At 37.9% G+C, this 20189-nt stretch overlaps 1 long non-coding RNA gene and 1 pseudogene across 1 annotated transcript; one reads left to right on the top strand and one right to left on the bottom strand.

Moving 5' to 3' along the window:
* Nucleotides 1-420: 420 nt before the first annotated feature.
* Nucleotides 421-4664, top strand: LOC149388439 (protein DETOXIFICATION 14-like; annotated as a pseudogene).
* A 10842-nt stretch (nt 4665-15506) lies between these two features.
* On the bottom strand, nt 15507-16282 carry LOC149388438 (uncharacterized). Its single transcript, XR_016300555.1, has 3 exons — nt 16067-16282; nt 15865-15962; nt 15507-15728 (listed from the first exon to the last, which is right to left on the bottom strand). It is a non-coding gene; the product is annotated as an uncharacterized LOC149388438 (long non-coding RNA).
* Between the last annotated feature and the right edge of the window lie 3907 nt (nt 16283-20189).

The following is a 20189-nucleotide window of genomic DNA, read 5'->3' as shown; positions in this document are numbered from 1 at the left end:
TTGATCCATTTTCAGGCATTAATGTTTTAAGAGGAATATCCCATTACTAATCTCACAGATTCGAAGACACGTGGCCAAGTCCGCTCACGTCACGTGTCCATTAGTGTTGAACCAAAAAACGGCTTAACATAAACTAAGTGGCCTTAATTCATTGTAGCAAAAACCAGATTTGACTTTTTTTTATTAATTATTTGCGAGAGAGAGAGAGAGAGAGAGAGAGAGAGAGAGAGAGTTTAGTGGATTGGTTTGTTATTTTTATTTATGTATCAGCGTGGAATGGAAGTGGCATATTAAAAGAAAACGTGGATGAAAATTGTGAGGGAGAGAGAGAGAGATAGATAGAGAGAGAGCATGGAAGAGGAGAGAAGAGAGAGGTTGGTGGAAAGAGAGAAGAAAATGGGAGATGGTTTTTTAGGGCTAATGAGTGAAATTGTGGAAGAAGTGAAATCTTTGAGCTGTATTAGTGGGCCAATGGTGGTCGTGAATTTGTCTCAGTACTTCTTGCAAGTGATTTCGATAATGATGGTCGGTCATCTAGGGAAACTCTATCTTTCATCCGCCGCCATTGCCATTTCCTTCTGCGCCGTCACTGGCTTTAGTCTCCTTGTAAGTCTACAGATCAAACCATCTTCTCTAATTATAATATTTTATTTGTTTGATATAGTAGAAACTAGAAAGAAATTAAAAAGAAGAAATATACTAGTAGGTTTGAGATACCGTTAATGTTACTGTGCCGAGACTCAGATTTTATGAGTATTTATACCCCTTATCGTAAGGGTTTATTGTGATTTTCCGTGAAAGAAACCGATAGATTTCAAAATAAAAAATGATACCTCACATCAAGTCACTATTCCAAATCCATGATGTTGATGTTCTGAATCTAGAAAAAACCAACCAAACAAAAAATTCTCAATTTGAAGCCTAGTCCTCAATAGTCACGGCAAAAGAGTAGAGCGGTACTAGTGAAGTCAGGAAGAATAAATAAGAAAATACCAAATTACAATAAAATAAGGTATTAAAGTTAAATTACAACAAAAAACATTAAAATAAGGCTTTTTGGGCTTTTTGGCCTTTTGATTTAATATATTCAAATACCAAAGAAAAAAAAAAGCACATAATTAATTATTTTTTTATAAGTTGGGGTGACGGGCCACCCCATGATTCATGTGGGTCCGCTCTTGCTAATATACATATATAACGGAAAAACGGTATCAAATAGTTCAATTTTAATTACAAAAATTTACCGATATAGGCCACATATAGATAAACGTTTGAGTTTTAATCAGCGTTTTATAAATTTTCTGTAAATAGTAAAAAAAATTGTAAATGTTTCGTAGATAGCCATATTTACTATAAAAATTACTCTGCGTTTTTGGTTATTTTGATAGCGTAAATAGATTTACATGATTATTTACAAAAAATTAACGAAACGTTGGCTATTTCAAAAAATTTAACGTTTCATATAGCTAGATAACCACTAGACCCTTTTAATTATAGTTTAATTATTATGTGCTATAGCGAAGTATAAATGCCATCAGTTTTAAAATCCTATAATCAATTTGAACAGAGACAATTAGTTATGAATAACCAATTTTAAAAATTATTAACTGATTTTTTAATTTTTATTCTAATTTGGAACAAAGTTATATGAAAAGAACTTTGTTTGAACTGACACCGGTTATGAAACCGGATAATCGATATTTGGATAACCAGTTTCAGACCTTGATAACTGCTTTTTAAAATCGGTTTTCAAACTAGATATCGATTATTAAAATTATGTTAACCAAAAATTTGTATAACTTTGATTTGGACCAATTCGATCCAGTTATTGGTCCAAAAATTTGAAAACCGAAAAATTTAATTTTGATTTCTAAAACGGGCCTAAACCAAATTGAACCAAACCGGTTTCAGCCCTAAAAAAAATCCTTCATTTAAGTGAAACAAATGAAAAGAAAAAAAAAACTAAATTTTTGAAGATTATTTGACTTGGCAAGTATGGAATGGCTGGCGCGTTGGAGACTCTCTCCGGCCAAGCCTATGGTGCTAAGCAATACAAAAAGGTCGGAGCCCAAACAAACACAGCAATCGTAGCCCTTGCGTTTACGTGCCTCCCTCTCTCTTTCCTTTGGATTTCTATGGGAAAATATTGATTTGGATGGGACAAGATCCGTCAATATCCAAAGAAGCTGGGAGATTCGCTCTCTTTCTTGTCCCCGCGCTCTTTGCCTACGCAGCCATTCAGCCCCTCGCGCGATACTTCCAATCGCAGAGCCTTATCGCTCATTTGTTGGCGAGCTCGCTCACCTCTATCTTGTGCCACATGGCGCTCTGTTGGACCCTCGTGTTTCGGTTTGGGCTAGGGCATCTTGGAGCGGCTGTGTCCATCGGTGTCTCTTATTGGCTCAACGTGACTTTGTTGTCTCTTTACATGCTATTCTCGCCCTCGTGCGAGCCCACGCGGGCTCCACTTTCTTTCGAGGTTTTATGTGGTTTCCGAGAGTTCTTGCGCTTCGTTGTTCCTTCTGCGGTGATGGCATGGTAACATACATTTTACCTTTTAAGTTAAATTAGCTCCTATAAGTTTACTATGTATTTATTTGAGTCTATTAGGTATATAGTCATATTTACAGTTTCGCATTGATATATAGTCAACGTTTCGTTAATCTTAGATAAGTGACAATGTCCATGTATATACATGTGTAAATTGACGTAAATACCTCACTATTTTATTTCGGTGAAAGGGTAAATCAGGAATGACACGTCATTTTTATGGCTATTTATTTAAGATTTACGAAACGTTGACTGTATAGCAATCTCATATGTATAAATTGGCTAATTTCCGAATTTTTTGTATTTATTTTCTTTTCTGATTTATATTTTGCAAGCCTTGAGTGGTGGTCATTTGAGCTTCTCATACTCTCCGGCTTTCTTCCTAATCCCGAGCTTGAGTCTTCAGTCATGTCAATATGGTATGTCATCGATCTATATATCTCGCTCTATATCTATATATTTATACACTACTACTATTTTGGGTTTGGACAATCGTTACAAAACACATGCATAAATAATTCTTTTTCCCAAGGCTATTTCAATTTTGCATGTTAAAGACCTATATATGTATGCATTTTAGGATGGAATACTTTGAGCATTAATGTAATTATTATGTTTGCATGCTTATATGGTTTGTATACGTTTCTCTGAGAGTATGTACGCCGTTGAAATTCTGATTGTATTCTCCTAATATTTATTCTCCGTACACTTTTATTGGTCATTTTGGGACTCAAGAGTTTAATATCCTGTCAATAACTTGTAAACTATTATTACAAAAGATATCTCAACATTTATTTCTTGATCAATAATTGATATCTTATATTTGTCTTTCAATTTTTTTAAAACAGTTTATCAACGATCACTACCCTTTACACAATACCCGAAGGGCTTAGCGCGGCTGCAAGGTAATTACGGTTAATTATTTGAGGCATACTCATCTTTATTCATCCTATCACGTAGCTCAATAAAAATTAAAAATTAAAAAAACTATAATATATAAATTACCTTATATGTTTTGTTTGGTCTTTTTATCTATTCGACGTGGGACGTCCTTAACAATTGTTGCTATAGCATGGAGAATTAAACACGTGACCTTTTTATTTTTGGTGCTTGATTATTAATATAATATGATGCTGACTCTTTGAGCTCACTTAACATGAGTCAAATTCGACAAAGAGTAACTTGTGACCTTATAAATCTTGTTTGGCCTCTTAATATTTTTCTGACATCAGATTCTTATCATGTTTTTTTTTAACATGTTCAAACACTAGAGATTTATTTTATAAATTGTTTTTATTTGTTTTACGAATAGCACGAGAGTGGCAAATGAATTAGGAGGCGGTGATCCTCGAGCAGCTCGGCTTGTCGTGCAATCAGTCATGTCACTTGCGGTCTCAGAGGCTCTCCTCGTGAGCTCGACTCTCTTTGTCGGCCGTAGCGTTTTGGGTCACCTTTTTAGCAATGACGAGGAAGTTGTGAAATACGTGATCTCAATGGCCGCTCTAATTTGCATTGGGGTCGTATTCGATAGTTTACAATGTGTCCTCTCGGGGATCGCCAGAGGATGTGGATGGCAAGATTTGGGAGCCTTTGTCAACCTTGGAGCCTACTATTTCGCCGGAATTCCCATTTCGGTCACACTCGGATTTTGGTTCGACTTCAGAGGAACGGGACTATGGGTTGGGATTGTGCTTGGTTCATTTCTACAATCACTTCTTCTTTCTCTAGTCATAATTTTCACAAATTGGGAAAATAAGGTTAGTCTTTCGTGGCGTTTAAGATATAATCTATATTTCTTAAATGATTTATATCGTATAGACCGGTTGATATTGTTAGTTATTGCCATACTAGTAATAAGCTATATAGATATAAGAATACGTCGTAATTGGAGCATTCATGGACTTTGGGTTGAACTTAGTATTTTTAACATTCCATTCCAATGTTTTATTATTAATAACTGTGGACTTTGATACGCGTAAGATATTGTAATGTTGCAGGCAACGATGGCCAGAAGGAGAATATTTCAAGGAAGATCTTTAGATGAAGATAACAGAGTGACCGATCACGTAGCTTTACTAACTTAAATTGAACACGCATGAAAATATAGACCGAACAATTTGACATTTTCTAAAGGTTGTCAAATTCGCAATCTTAGGGTCAAAGGACTATTGACCCCAGTATGATTGTTAGAAGAATCTATGATGTCTGGTTATGAGGCATTGAGAGTTGGGGACTCTATAGTTCTTCTAGGTATCTTCCGAAGGTACTGAATTGACCAGTGCACTTCTAGAGACAATATAAGAACAAACCATTTAACCTCTTATGTCTCGAAGTCACTATGTATGAATTGCATCATGCTTACCTTAATCCTGAAATGAGACATGTCATTTCACACCTTAGTATTCTCATTTGAGAAAGTCAAAGTTCGGACTCACTATGTGATTCCGAACAAGGCCTATTGGTGAAGTACTAAGTTGTGAGTCTGTCATGAGTAACTTTGTGAAGTTCTCATAGATATGGAATTCATGTACAAGATTGCTGAAATGCAATGTATGTCACCTCATGCTTTGTTCCTTGGACTGTGAATAAATGAACTGGCCAGTGTCCAAATTGAGTCCTGACTCTTTTGGATGAAACAATGTGACTTGTTAGCTCCTCGTCAATACATTGTTTCTAACCTATTCACAAGCGACAAAGGAGTTGAGGAAATAACAGCTAGAAGGGTAAAATGGTAATTTAGTAAATCCCGACTAGCTGATGACATTCATGAAGGGTAAACATAGATAATATTCAGTGGATCCGCTCATCATAATTAGGTCGAATTCTTGAGTAGAAAATAAATTCATTTGAACCGAGAGATTTTCAGTGTCAGCTCTTTAGTGGAGTCAGTTCGCATTAAGCTAAACTTGGAAAAGGTTTGTGAACTTTTGAGTCCAAGTGTTTAGCTCAAGCTTTGTTCATTTGGGTCCATGACGTCACTGTCACGAATCACATCGATAGGAATAGTTAAACTGGAAGCTAAGTCAAAACAAGAACGAAAATAGTCAAAAGGGTATTTTTGTCTTTTGAGACAAAGGATGAAATGAATGTCAATAAATTTTTTGACAAGTTCATTTGATGACTTAATGTCACTCGGCCATGACTTGATCATTGGGCCTTGTGAATTAATTTCATTTCATAAGAATTTTATTGAAAATTCTTAATGGGCTTTTCTTATGATGTTATGAACAAATGAAGAAAAATCTAGAAGGCTTCTAGAAAGTCTTACACGCCCAAACCCAAGAGAAGAGAGTTTATTTTGTGCATAAATGTATTTAGATACTTGCCAAAAGAAAAAGAGGAAACAAATTTGCATATGGATGCACATGGGAATCGGCCAACTAGAGAATGGAACAAAATAGGAAACAAATCCAAGCCTTTAAAGGCATGAGTTGGGCGCCCAACATGGGTAAAAAGGAAACTAGTTTTTTGCTCATGAATATGTGATATTTTGTAGAAGAGGAAACTACCTTATTGAAGGTAATCCCTCTCCTATAAATAGGGCCCTCATTCTCATTGTTTTCTCATTCCACACAAGTTAGAGATTGAGAGACTCTCTCTCTAGACATTGTGGCCGAAAATCCTCTCTCCCTCTCTCTAGTTTATTTTCGATTTTTTCTTGTCTTGGCACCTAGGTCCTCACTCGACCTAGTGTTTAGCTCTGCGACTTCGAGACTCGTTCTTAAGTCGTAGTGTTTAAAAGTGCCCACTCACTGATTCCTTCTTTTCGAGTGATTTAGTGATAGAAACTTTCGTGGTTGCTCGAGGTGCCGAGGAAAGAAAGAGAGACGTGCTGCGAGGGGAGACGAGCGTTGCAAACTTTCCAAAAGCTTCTTCAAAGTTCAAGCTTCAAGAAAGGTTAGTAAACTTCTAGCTCATATTAGTTTTTAATTACATGTACTTGCTCTTTGTCTAGGTTAGTAAAAACTGTTTTTACTTGTAAAGAAATTTTTTAAAATTCCGCCGCTTCCCGAAGCGTTTAATCTTTTTCTTAAACCCTAGATCAATTCCAACAAATGGTATCAGAGCTATGGTCAAAGATTAGCATGTACATGTTTTTAAAATTATGAGCTTGAAAATCGTTTTCGAAAGTTTACTAATTTTGTGACAAGTTAGAATTGTAATCTTAGATTTTTTTTAATTTAATGCTCTTGTCTTTAAATTAAAAAGCATGTTGATTTTCTATGAGTTTGGGATGTTTTTAAAACACATTAGAATCAGTTCTAAAAGTTTTTAATTTTTTATATTGAAAAACGTGTTTTAAAGGTTTGAGAAATTTCGAGTAAAATTTTGTGACTAGTTTTGATATCTTGCTAGTTTCTTATTTTTACTTGAATCGTTTTATGTATGTTGTTATTTCTTTTATTCTATGTTATTACCCTGCTAATAAAACACAAATAAAAGCTTTAAACAACATCTTAAAACGTTCCGTTACACTCGATTCTTTTTCGCACCTAAAAAGGACCAAGCTTTAATTTATTTCTTTTTCTTCGAGCTGGAGTAAACCCGCATTAAAAGTGGCATAACTCTCTTCTCAGAAATCGAAATTTAATGATTCTTGATTCAAATTAAAGCTCTGTCTGTCCTCTGTCCAATGCCACCGGTTTCGGCTCAAAAGGACATAGGAGCCGCCAGATATGGCGATTTTACTCCGAGGTGCGCGGCTGTCTAAAACTCCAGTTTTTAGAAATCCGGATTTTCAAACCCCACTACCATGAGTTATAGAACTCTAATGAGAAAATTTTCTTGAGCAAAAATGTTTTTCATATGATTATAAACATGATGTGTAAGATTAAAATGTTTTGATTTTTGAAAGTTTAATTGAAATTGAATTTTTACAAAACTAGTTTGAATTTTGAAAAACCGTTTTCACTTTCAAACTTGAAAAATATTTTGTCATCCAAATCAAATAAATTTTCAAAATGTTTTCAAAACTATATCTATATCACATATGTTCAAAATCTATATGCTCTTGAAAATTTGAGTGGGAGGTCTCCTTGTAGACAAGCCGAAAAATAAAAAGATGTGTAATCTCAAACTTTCAAGTGTTCGAGTGAGTTGAAGTTCACACTTCCCTCACACACTTTCCCGAAATAGAAAATAGGAAAAGATCGAGTATGTACCTTGTGCCTTTATGCACTAATACTGCTCTGAACATGTCGATCTAGGATTCTCTTCTAGTTGTCCGCTCTGTCGCTCTCTAACTAGGAAATTTGTTTCCGAACTTAAAAGAGTCGATGAACCAACTCCAAAAACTAAGTGGGAGGGTTATACTTGTTGTTTGTAACCCACGATCCCCAACACTAATGAAAAGTGCAAGTGTCGCCGGACTAAGAGTCACCCTCGTGGCCCTCTCTTAAATGAGAGTACTCAAGGGCGCTTTGCTCTGATCATTGCTCAATGAGCTACGTCCGAGAGTGAGACGATGATGACAAGACCTCCCCTCGGCGGATTGTTTTTCAAAGTCAATCTTTTGGACTAAGTGGTTGGTTACACACTTAGACTCAATCCCTAGTAATCCTCCCTCGAGGCCCTGCGAAAGGATGTGAGTGATCAAACCAATTTACAAGGTGGCTAGTCAAAATTGATGTATTGACATCTTGGCTATGCATTAATGATGAGTCATTTACTTATGAAAGGAGACTCGTTGCGGCCTTCCCTCGAAGGAGTAAAGTGTCATTTCGTTCATAACACCTTTGGATTTTATAAAGTCTTAATAAAACTTAAATCCTAAACCAAAGACTAATCATAAACTTGTTTCAACTTATATAGGCAATATGTCTCTCAACCATCTCTCTATCTTTCTTTCCTCGAACAAACTCGAAAACGAAAACTACGTAGATTCGAAACGTAACCTCGACATAATACCTACCGTTAACAAGCACAAATGGGTACTCACCACCCCGTGTCCTCCTCCGACGAATGATGATTCAACTCAAGAGGACAATGATGCCTTAGCGGCCTGGCTTCGATCCGATGAGATTGTGAGGTGCTATATCTTGGCATCTATGAACAATATGCTGAAAGAGCAACATCGTGACATCGAGACTGCCGCCAAAATGCTCTACAATCTCCTTGAGATGTTTGGAGGGCAAGGACGTCAAACAAGGCAACAAGCAGTCCAACAGTTTATGAACTGTCACATGAAGGCTAGGACTCCTGTTGGAGACTTTATGATACTGATCATTAGTTTTCTGAATAAAATGGAAATCCTAGGATCTAAGATTGATGGGAAGAATGTCATAGATATAATCTTAGAAACTCTCCCCGCATGTCTTGATACCTCCAAGATGAACTACTCCATAAACAAGCTAGAGTACACTATTACCAAGCTTATAAAGGAGTTTCACACTGCTGAAGGTCTCACTAAGAGAAAGAGGAATCAAGGAGAGGCACATGCTACTGAGCAAAGAGCCTCCGCCTCTGGAACTAAGAAGAGACCTCACAAGGCCGATAAAAAGAACTGTCCTGCCAATCTCAAAGCAAAGGAACATAGTATTGTACTAGTTACCGAAGCATGCTTAGTAGCTGATAATGTATCAACGTGGATTCTTGACTCCGCTGCTACTAACCATATTTGTTGTTCCTTGAATGGTTTCAAGAAAACCAAAAGCTTAGAGGAAGGCGAGTTCTGTTTCAAATGGGGTGATGGGAGCCTGGTGTCTGCAAAGGCTGTGGGATCCGTGACGCTGTCTTTTGAAGACCGCACTTTAAACTTGAATAATGTATATTTTGTTCCTACCTTTGGGAAGAACTTAATATCCGTTGCTCGTCTTCGTGAGCAAGATTATTGTTTAAAGTTTATTAAGAATGGAATTCGTATTTCGTTTCCTGATAATTCTTTTGTCACTGATGCATGTATGAAGAATGCTCTTTTCCACATCTATCCCACTCAACCTTCTCTTTTAGACACCGAAATAGATAATGATCTAATTAGGGAGCCAAAGAGGATCAAACTTTCTGAATCCTCCGATCTAACAAAATCAACATACCTCTGGCACTTAAGACTTGGTCATATCAGTCTAGATAGGATTAAGAGACTTGTGAGGGACGATCCACTCCAAGCCTCTGCAATAGGTTCACTACCTACTTGTGAATCCTGCATAGAAGGAAAAATGACTAAGCGACCTTTCTCCGATAAGGGTCGAAGAGCCACTGAGTTGCTGGAACTAATACATTCTGATGTATGTGGTCCGCTCAACCAACAGGCACGTGGAGGATACGAATACTTCGTTACCTTCACTGATGATTACTCAAGATATGGGTTTGTCTATTTGCTTAAACACAAATCCGAGACCTTTAACGTATTTAAGGTCTTTAGGGCTTTAGTGGAAAAGCAAACTGGCAAAGTGATCAAAACCCTTCGATCTGATCGAGGTGGTGAGTATATGTCTGGAGAGTTCGATGACTTTCTTAAAGAAGAAGGTATCACTCCGCACCTGGCACACCTCAACAAAACGGAGTGTCAGAGAGAAGAAACCGAACTCTTATGGAGATGGTTAGATCAATGATGAGTTACTCATCACTCTCGCTTTCCTTTTGGGGATATGCCCTCGAAACAGCCACCTACATTCTGAACCAAGTTCCGTCCAAAACGGTTCCTGGTACTCCTTATGAACGATGGACTGGCCGTAAAGTGAATCTTGGCCGCATCCGAATTTGGGGTTGCCCTGCACACGTGCTGAGGCAAAAGACTAGCAAGTTGGCTAGTAGGTCAGAATTGTGCCTGTTTGTGGGATATCCAAAGGAAACCAAAAGTTTTACTTTCCATAGTCCCGAGGACGATAAGACTTTCGTTAGCACGAATGCTCGTTTCCTCGAGGAGGACTTTATGAAGGATGCGAAACCTAGAAGCAAAATTGTGCTTGAAGAAAAGTTGGGTGAGGAAGCTTCTACCTCATTTGTAAGAACTGTTCTTACCCCAACTGAAACACAACCTAACTCATCAGAATCTCGTCAAGTAGTACTTCGACGTAGTGGGAGGGCTACTCAAAAGCCTGACAGGTACATGTCTTATGGAGACTCTCTTGTAGCCATCTCTGACATGGATGATCCTGTTTCCTATAGCCAAGCGATGGCTTGTTCTGAATCAAACCTTTGGCTTGACGCCATGAAAGTTGAAATGCACTCGATGTATGTCAACAATGTCTGGAAACTTGTAGACCTTCCTGAAGGGATTAAACCCGTAGGGTGTAAGTGGATATACAAGAAGAAAAGGGGTCCTGATGGGAACGTCGAGACGTTCAAAGCACGACTTGTGGCGAAGGGTTATACCCAACAAGAAGGGATTGACTATGAAGAAACCTTCTCGCCAGTCGCGATGGTTAAATCCATCCGCATACTCCTATCCATAGCAACAGCTCTCGACTATGAGATCTGGCAAATGGATGTCAAGACAGCCTTTCTGAATGGCAATCTTGACGAGCGCATTTACATGGCTCAACCAGACGGTTTCGTGGATAAAGGTCAAGAGACCAAGGTTTGTGAGTTGCTTAAATCCATTTATGGACTAAAGCAAGCATCTAGGTCATGGAATATTAGATTCGATGAAACTGTAAAGAGCTTCGGCTTTGAACAGTCAATAGATGAGCCTTGTGTTTACAAGTTAATACACGAAGGAAAAGTTGTGTTTCTGGTACTATATGTCGATGATATACTACTCATTGGTAATGACGTGGGTAAGTTATCTGAGGTTAAGGTCTGGCTGGCAAAGCAATTCGATATGAAGGATCTAGGAGAAGCCGCGTACATTCTGGGGATCCAAATCTTTCGAGATAGGAAAAACCGGACCCTGTCGCTCTCTCAAGCATCTTATATTGATAAGATAGTGGATCGCTACTCGATGCAAGACTCCAAGAAGGGCCAAACACCCTTTAGGCATGGAGTTTCACTCTCTAAGGACCAGTCTCCCAAGACTGCACAAGAGATTGAAGACATGAGGAAAATTCCTTACGCCTCTGCCGTAGGAAGCCTCATGTATGCTATGCTTTGCACTAGACCTGACATCTGTTTCACCGTTGGCGTAGTTAGCCGTTTCCAATCCAACCCTGGACCCGAGCACTGGATTGCTGTTAAGCATGTTCTTAAGTATCTTCGAAGAACTAGGAACTTGATGCTTACATACTCAGGTACTGACCTGACTATGACGGGATATACCGACTCCGATTTTCAAGCGGATAAGGATTCCAGGAAATCCACTTCTGGATCTGTGTTCATCCTTAATGGTGGAGCTGTTGTGTGGAGAAGTATTAAGCAATCTTGCATTGCTGACTCCACAATGGAAGCAGAATATGTGGCTGCTTGTGAAGCATCCAAAGAGGCTATATGGCTTAGAAAATTCCTTAAGTATTTGGAAGTTGTTTCAAACGTCGACGAGCCCATGACCCTTTATTGTGATAATAGTGGGGCTGTCGCTAACTCAAAGGAACCTAGAAGCCATAAGCGCTCTAAACATATTGAGAGAAAATACCATTTGATTCGAGAGATCGCGTAGCGCGGAGACGTGGAGGTGAAGTAGATCTCTGGCAGATCCATTCACCAAGGCCCTAGCGAACATGGTCTTCGACCAACTTCGAGAGGGATTAGGCATGTAGGACTACTCACATCTTCTTTGAGTCAAGTGGGAGTTTGTTGTCAATGGTGCCCACAAGAAGAGTAGTAGTGTCTATTTATGTACATTTGATGTCATATAGTCTTACGAAGACTCTTGCTTGTAATTGCTTATTCATTTAATAATAAAGTTGAAACGTTCATTCATTCTTTCTTTGTTTGAAGATTTATGATAAAACCTTAGTCTTTTAGTCCATAAACAAACTTAACAACGTACGAAGAGACAAATGTAGATTTGCATGAACAAACTCTTCGTAGTTTGCTTAAAACGATATATTCGCAATCTTAGGGTCAAAGGACTATTGACCCCGGTATGATTGTTAGAAGAATCTATGATGTCTGGTTATGAGGCATTGAGAGTTGGGGACTCTATAGTTCTTCTAGGTATCTTCCGAAGGTACTGAATTGACCAGTGCTCTTCTAGAGACAATATAAGAACAAACCATTTAACCTCTTATGTCTCGAAGTCACTATGTATGAATTGCATCATGCTTACCTTAATCCTGAAATGAGACATGCCATTTCACACCTTAGTATTCTCATTTGAGAAAGTCAAAGTTCGGACTCACTATGTGATTCCGAACAAGGCCTATTGGTGAAGTACTAAGTTGTGAGTCTGTCATGAGTAACTTTGTGAAGTTCTCATAGATATGGAATTCATGTACAAGATTGCTGAAATGCAATGTATGTCACCTCATGCTTTGTTCCTTGGACTGTGAATAAATGAACTGGCCAGTGTCCAAATTGAGTCCTGACTCTTTTGGATGAAACAATGTGACTTGTTAGCTCTTCGTCAATACATTGTTTCTAACTTATTCACAAGCGACAAAGGAGTTGAGGAAATAACAGCTAGAAGGGTAAAATGGTAATTTAGTAAATCCCGACTAGCTGATGACATTCATGAAGGGTAAACATAGATAATATTCAGTGGATCCGCTCATCATAATTAGTTCGAATTCTTGAGTAGAAAATAAATTCATTTGAACCGAGAGATTTTCAGTGTCAGCTCTTTAGTGGAGTCAGTTCGCATTAAGCTAAACTTGGAAAAGGTTTGTGAACTTTTGAGTCCAAGTGTTTAGCTCAAGCTTTGTTCATTTGGGTCCATGACGTCGCTATCACGAATCACATCGATAGGAATAGTTAAACTGGAAGCTAAGTCAAAACAAGAACGAAAATAGTCAAAAGGGTATTTTTGTCTTTTGAGACAAAGGATGAAATGAATGTCAATAAATTTTTTGACAAGTTCATTTGATGACTTAATGTCACTCGGCCATGACTTGATCATTGGGCCTTGTGAATTAATTTCATTTCATAAGAAGGGAAATGACCACATCTAGTAGTCATTTCAATATTTTGGACCAAAATATTGAGTTTCTTGTTTTGGACACTTTTAGTAGTTGCTCATGTGAGCAAATACAATCTTGCCCTTTAGTATGATTTTTTATGTTGAAAATACCCACATTGGCCGGTTCAGGTTTTTTTAAAAAAAACTGAGTTTCACTTTCTTCTACATTCGCGCTCTCTCTCCTCCGACGGTTTCTCTCTCTAAAGCCATCACACCCACGTCTCCGAAATCGTCGGGAAATCAACAACAACAGCAACAAAACATTCTCTCAAGTATATCTCTACATTCTCCATAATTTTTTCATATATCTACGAAGCCCTCTTTCTTCTCCATTGGTTTTCCGGAAACCTAAAAACCTAAATCGCAGAAAATGACGAAGCCAGTGATTGAATCGCCGGCGTCAGATGAAGAAGAGACATCGCCATTCGAGTTGAAGGTTCGAAAGAGAAAAGCAAGTATAAATGAGGTACATTTCTTCACTTTGAGCGTTTGGGTAACTTTTTGATATCATGCCGAGTGAGTTTGAGTTATTATTTATGTAAACAATATTGGGTGATTATGTATGTGATTGTAGAATTCTTTGATCTACATTTTCTGTGTTTGGAAGACGTCATAGGCCACAAGGATGTAATTGTAGACATATAAAGCTATAGTCACTAGAATTGTAGATGTTTATGTCTACAATTTCATACAATTTCGACATCTACAATATCTGAAATTGTTGACTTTTATGTCTAAAAGTTTTGTGAATGTAGTCATTTATATTTACAGTTCATATAATTGTAAACTTGTAATGCTCTTCGCTAGAATTCTTGTGTATTTCATATTCTTTTTTATACTATACTAACATATATATTTGCAGCGGGGATTGTGGCATGTTCGTGATCAAGGCAGTTGAGTACTTGACCCACGGCGTACACATGTCTGGTTTAGACGCATCTCTCATGAACATGTTTAGACGGAAGCTCACGATTGATTTATTCCGTCATGGGGCGGTGAAACTTGCGACCGGCTACGGATATGACGACGAGTTTCCGACATCTTTGGACTAGATTTTTATGTTTACATGAACTCAATCTCAAACTATGAAGTTACTTTTAAAACTATGGTTTTGGTATGTTTTTGTTTTGTTCTGGCCGTGTCTAAAGATGTATACAGTGATGTCTACAGTTGTCGTGATTGTAGACATATATATCTACAATTTGACATTTTATGTATACAATCACAACAACTGTAGACATTAATGTCTACAATCACCACAACTGTAGACATTAATGTCTACAATCACCACAACTGGTAGTTTTTGTTTTGTTATGGCCGTGTCTAAAGATGTGTACAGTGATGTCTACAGTTGTAGTCATTGTAGACATATATATCTACAATTTGAACTGATTGTAGACATTTAATGTCTACAATCACAACAATTGTAGACATAAATCTCTATAATCACCACAACTGGTAGACAATGAAGTCTATAATTTGAACAACTTCTATCATGTAATGCATTCAAGACGTAAAAAAGACATACTTCTATCATATAAGTCGTCATTCAAACTCCAAAACAGAATAAATACACTCCAAGTTCCAAAAAGATATTAAATACACATTCAAAGGCGTACACTCAACCGTGTTAGGAGTTGATCTAAATCCTGGAGAAACTAGCCTCTCCCTTACTGCCTCATGCCCTTCCCGTGGCTCTTCAGATATTTCCAAAATCATATGAAATCTTCCGAATACTGTGGGTTCGACCCATGTACCACTGTGTTTCAAAAATATATATATTTCTGACATTCTTGCATAGGAGAAACGCATATATGATTTTGTTATTATCATGTATGAAAAAAATTAAATGTTTACAATGAGAATATTTGTAGAAATGTATATCTACAATTACACCAATGAAGTGTAATTGTCTACAACTGTCTACAATTATTGTAATTGTAGAGATACAGGTAGGCAAGAGCAAGATAGTAAGCTATATGCAGGCTTACACTTTTCCATAAGATCAGTAGAGAAATAAACGAAATTAAAATAGTTGATTTTATGTATTTAACTGCATACAACATGAGTAATTTTTTAATTAAAATAGCCGTTCACTGATCTGCTTCTTGAGCTCATCATTTTCCAGCAAAGGACATTCCATAGCCCATTCATGTTCAGCGTCTCCAGACTTGAAAATCTCCAACTATAACGAAATTCCAAAAAAAAAAAATTAATAACAAGTCATGAAGTATATCAGCATTTTCTTTGATGGTCATGCTACGAATAGTCATCAATAGAGTTCAAAAACAATAATAAAAAAGATTAATAAAGAGGAATACCTTTGAAAGTGGAAACGAAAAATAGCATTGAAATTTCTCTTCTTGATATCGTGTCAACGTTACGCTTCGTTTTGCAGCCAGCAAGATAAAGTTCATAGCTGGATGAAATATGAATAACATAAATATGCAGTAAGGCTAACATAGCTGGATGAGATAAAGTTCTTCATGATATGAATAACATAGCTGGAAAAAAAGTACTTACCTTAAGGTTATGGACACTACTAATTAAGGAATATATCGTTGGGGCATTCCTTGATCTTTCTTCTTGAGCTCATCACTCTGTTCCAGCAACAAGGGACATTTCTTAATCTGCAAAAGTCACCAGAATCCTATACAACATGTCGCCCGGGGAAAACTCGAGCCTCTTGGGAATTTCGTCGAACAGTTGGGGTGCTTTCTCGAAGAGCTTCGAGTTGTTGCACGCAGCGAGTCTTCCGGCGGGGACGGAGGGTTTTAGGGCTCCGTCGAGGTCGTTCTCGGATCGGAGCTTGGGAGATGACGGAGATAAGACGAGGAGGCCATTATGGGAGCTCGGATTCTTCAGACCCACGGCCATGGATGCCTCTGAGCTCGACTCAACCCAGGCCCAAATCGCCGATCTCCACGCCGAGCTCGACATCGAGCGCATAGCACGAAGGAAGCTTACGAAGAAGCTCAGCGACGAGCGACGCGCGAGGAAATCGGCGGAGCACGCGTGCGATGGCTTGGCGCGCGAAAATGGTAGGAATGAGGAGCGAGTTCGAGGACGAGAGGAAGATGATGAAGATGTGCGAGGTATTGAGAGAAGCAAAGGGTTCAAATTCAGAACGAAATAGAAAAAGTCTCTGCAGGGCTTGAATGAACAAAAATAAAAATTAAAGGACAAACCGGGTATGAATTGTTTATCTCTCCTAAACTCACTACTAAAAGTGTCCAAAAACAATGAACTCAATATTTTGGTCCAAAACAATAAAATGACTACTAGATGTGGCCATTCCCTCATAAGAATTTTATTGAAAATTCTTAATGGGCTTTTCTTATGATGTTATGAACAAATGAAGAAAAATCTAGAAGGCTTCTAGAAAGTCTTACACGCCCAAACCCAAGAGAAGAGAGTTTATTTTGTGCATAAATGTATTTAGATACTTGCCAAAAGAAAAAGAGGAAACAAATTTGCATATGGATGCACATGGGAATCGGCCAACTAGAGAATGGAACAAAATAGGAAACAAATCCAAGCCTTTAAAGGCATGAGTTGGGCGCCCAACATGGGTAAAGAGGAAACTAGTTTTTTGCTCATGAATATGTGATATTTTGTAGAAGAGGAAACTACCTTATTGAAGGTAATCCCTCTCCTATAAATAGGGCCCTCATTCTCATTGTTTTCTCATTCCACACAAGTTAGAGATTGAGAGACTCTCTCTCTAGACATTGTGGCCGAAAATCCTCTCTCCCTCTCTCTAGTTTATTTTCGATTTTTTCTTGTCTTGGCACCTAGGTCCTCACTCGACCTAGTGTTTAGCTCTGCGACTTCGAGACTCGTTCTTAAGTCGTAGTGTTTAAAAGTGCCCACTCACTGATTCCTTCTTTTCGAGTGATTTAGTGATAGAAACTTTCGTGGTTGCTCGAGGTGCCGAGGAAAGAAAGAGAGACGTGCTGCGAGGGGAGACGAGCGTTGCAAACTTTCCAAAAGCTTCTTCAAAGTTCAAGCTTCAAGAAAGGTTAGTAAACTTCTAGCTCATATTAGTTTTTAATTACATGTACTTGCTCTTTGTCTAGGTTAGTAAAAACTGTTTTTACTTGTAAAGAAATTTTTTAAAATTCCGCCGCTTCCCGAAGCGTTTAATCTTTTTCTTAAACCCTAGATCAATTCCAACAAATGGTATCAGAGCTATGGTCAAAGATTAGCATGTACATGTTTTTAAAATTATGAGCTTGAAAATCGTTTTCGAAAGTTTACTAATTTTGTGACAAGTTAGAATTGTAATCTTAGATTTTTTTTAATTTAATGCTCTTGTCTTTAAATTAAAAAGCATGTTGATTTTCTATGAGTTTGGGATGTTTTTAAAACACATTAGAATCAGTTCTAAAATTTTTTAATTTTTTATATTGAAAAACGTGTTTTAAAGGTTTGAGAAATTTCGAGTAAAATTTTGTGACTAGTTTTGATATCTTGCTAGTTTCTTATTTTTACTTGAATCGTTTTATGTATGTTGTTATTTCTTTTATTCTATGATTATTTGGTGCTATATTTTATGAAATCTATGTCGGTATATAATTTTCAAAAAATTTTAGGAAGATTCATTTTATGTTTAAAAAATTTGACAAAATCTTAAGCCGTGAATTTTTTTTCCCTTTAATGTTATTATCGAATCTCGATCACTTTACCATCGATGATTTTTTATATTTTATAGAGTCATCGTCGAGAATGTCGCTACAGTCCGACCTATAGGTTAAATCAATGCTCGGATTCTTCTGTTTCCCGTCTCTCAATCGATTTTTTTTCGCAGTTAACCGTCTTTATATTCGTATTTGAGCATTATATATGAAAATAGTAAGAGGTTTTTATTACCTTTGCACACAATTGACCTTTTTTTTCCCTCTCATCCACTGTTTATTTTATTGAAATACTTAATTGTACTCTTGTTCGAACCTTGTAACTAATGTCACAAAAATGCGTGACGGAACATTTGGTCATCCAACGGAAAACGAAAGTATATATTCGAAATTTGATTCAAGTGTTAACAACACATCCTAGAAATGAAAAAAAAAACAAACCTACATAAATAAAAATATAAAAGTACACACGCAGCTTGGTATGTGCTACTACTACACATTTACTACCGGTGGACAATAAATACAACACCCACCAAGCCTTTGACATAAAAACGTTTGACATAACTTTGCAGTTAAATATAGATTTGACTTAAGTTTCAAAAATGAAAAAAAAAATCCCTAAAAAAATTTACATTTATGAAAAAAAAAAATCATACACATACCGTTGGTATATGTACTAAACATTTATTATCATAGTTGAAGTAAAATAACGAATAAAAAAATACACACTGTCCAAGTCTTTGACGAAAAAATAGGATATTCACACCGCTAACCCTTATTAATGTGACGACCCGACATTTCAGACCATCTTACTTATCTTACTTTTTAAAACTTACGAAAATTTGAGGTAATTTTTTTTTTAAAAAACATAACTTAAAATATAAAGTTTGAAACTCATAACCTAAAAATAAATTTTCATTTAAAACTTGATGAACGAAAACAATCAAAAAGTCGAAGTTGCATAATCGGAAATTAAAACCCAAAAAATACCATTGTGAAATAAATACCATAAATAAAGTCTTAACCTTTGGTCAAAGTTTTCTCTCTGCGTGTGTTAGTCAGAGTTTTTCGCCTGACCCTCCACTGCCTGAAGATGGAGGACTTATGCGACAAGTGGTCCGATTTGGGCATTGAGGAGGACGAGGAGGACGCGGTTCTGGTCCTTGAAGATGAAGAGCTTGCTGGTACCAGAGCCGACTTGTCGGGATGCCTTCTCGGGAAGCTGCTAAGAAGGAAGCCCTTCAACCGTAATGCTCTCAAGTCTGTTATGGCGAGCATATGGAGACCTACTGGGAAGCTCGAAATCAGCGACCAAGGCGATGGAGTTTTCTGCTTCAGATTTGCCAAGGAGGCTGACAAAAAACGTGTCTGGGATACGGGCCCCTGGATGTTCGACAAGTCGCTTCTGGTGTTGAGTGACCCGGAAGCGGAGTGTGGCATAGACGACGAGTTTCGATGGGTGGAGTTTTGGACCCAACTGCACGGAATCCCGATTACAAACCGGTCGGTTAAGATGGGTGAACTGGTCGGGAATAAGATTGGCAAAGTGGTCACGATTGACAAGGACAGAGATGGTAGAATCAGAGGCGATTTTATCCGTGCTCGTGTGGCCCTGGATGTGAGCAAACCTCTGGTGAGGGGTATCTTCGTTAAACTGGGCACAAGTGACAGCAAGACGTGGATAGCCTTCCGATACAAAAGATTGGCTGACTTTTGTTACGTTTGCGGAAGCCTGGGTCATGGTAGCTCGGACTGCTCGAAAAAAGAAGGAAAATATGGCGAGGCTGGGAGTCTCAAGTATGGGGCTTGGCTGAGGGGTGAAGTCCCAAATAGCTTGGCTGGAGGAACTCGGAAATTTAGCGGCACGGGTTCGTCTGTGACGCAGGGGTGGTCTGGCCCAAAACCACCCCCTGAGCCGACCGGATCAAGTGGTTCTCCGCCGAGGGAAAATCAGAGAGGGCCCAGGGATAGAGCTGAGGGAAGCGGGAGAGGCCAGAGCTCGGAGGGGA

Source organism: Urtica dioica, chromosome 8 (assembly GCF_054948205.1).
Source record: "Urtica dioica subsp. dioica isolate 48M chromosome 8, U.dioica_male_clone48M_v1_H2, whole genome shotgun sequence".
Classification (NCBI taxonomy): domain Eukaryota; kingdom Viridiplantae; phylum Streptophyta; class Magnoliopsida; order Rosales; family Urticaceae; genus Urtica; species Urtica dioica.
This window is presented reverse-complemented; position numbering and strand designations above follow the sequence as displayed.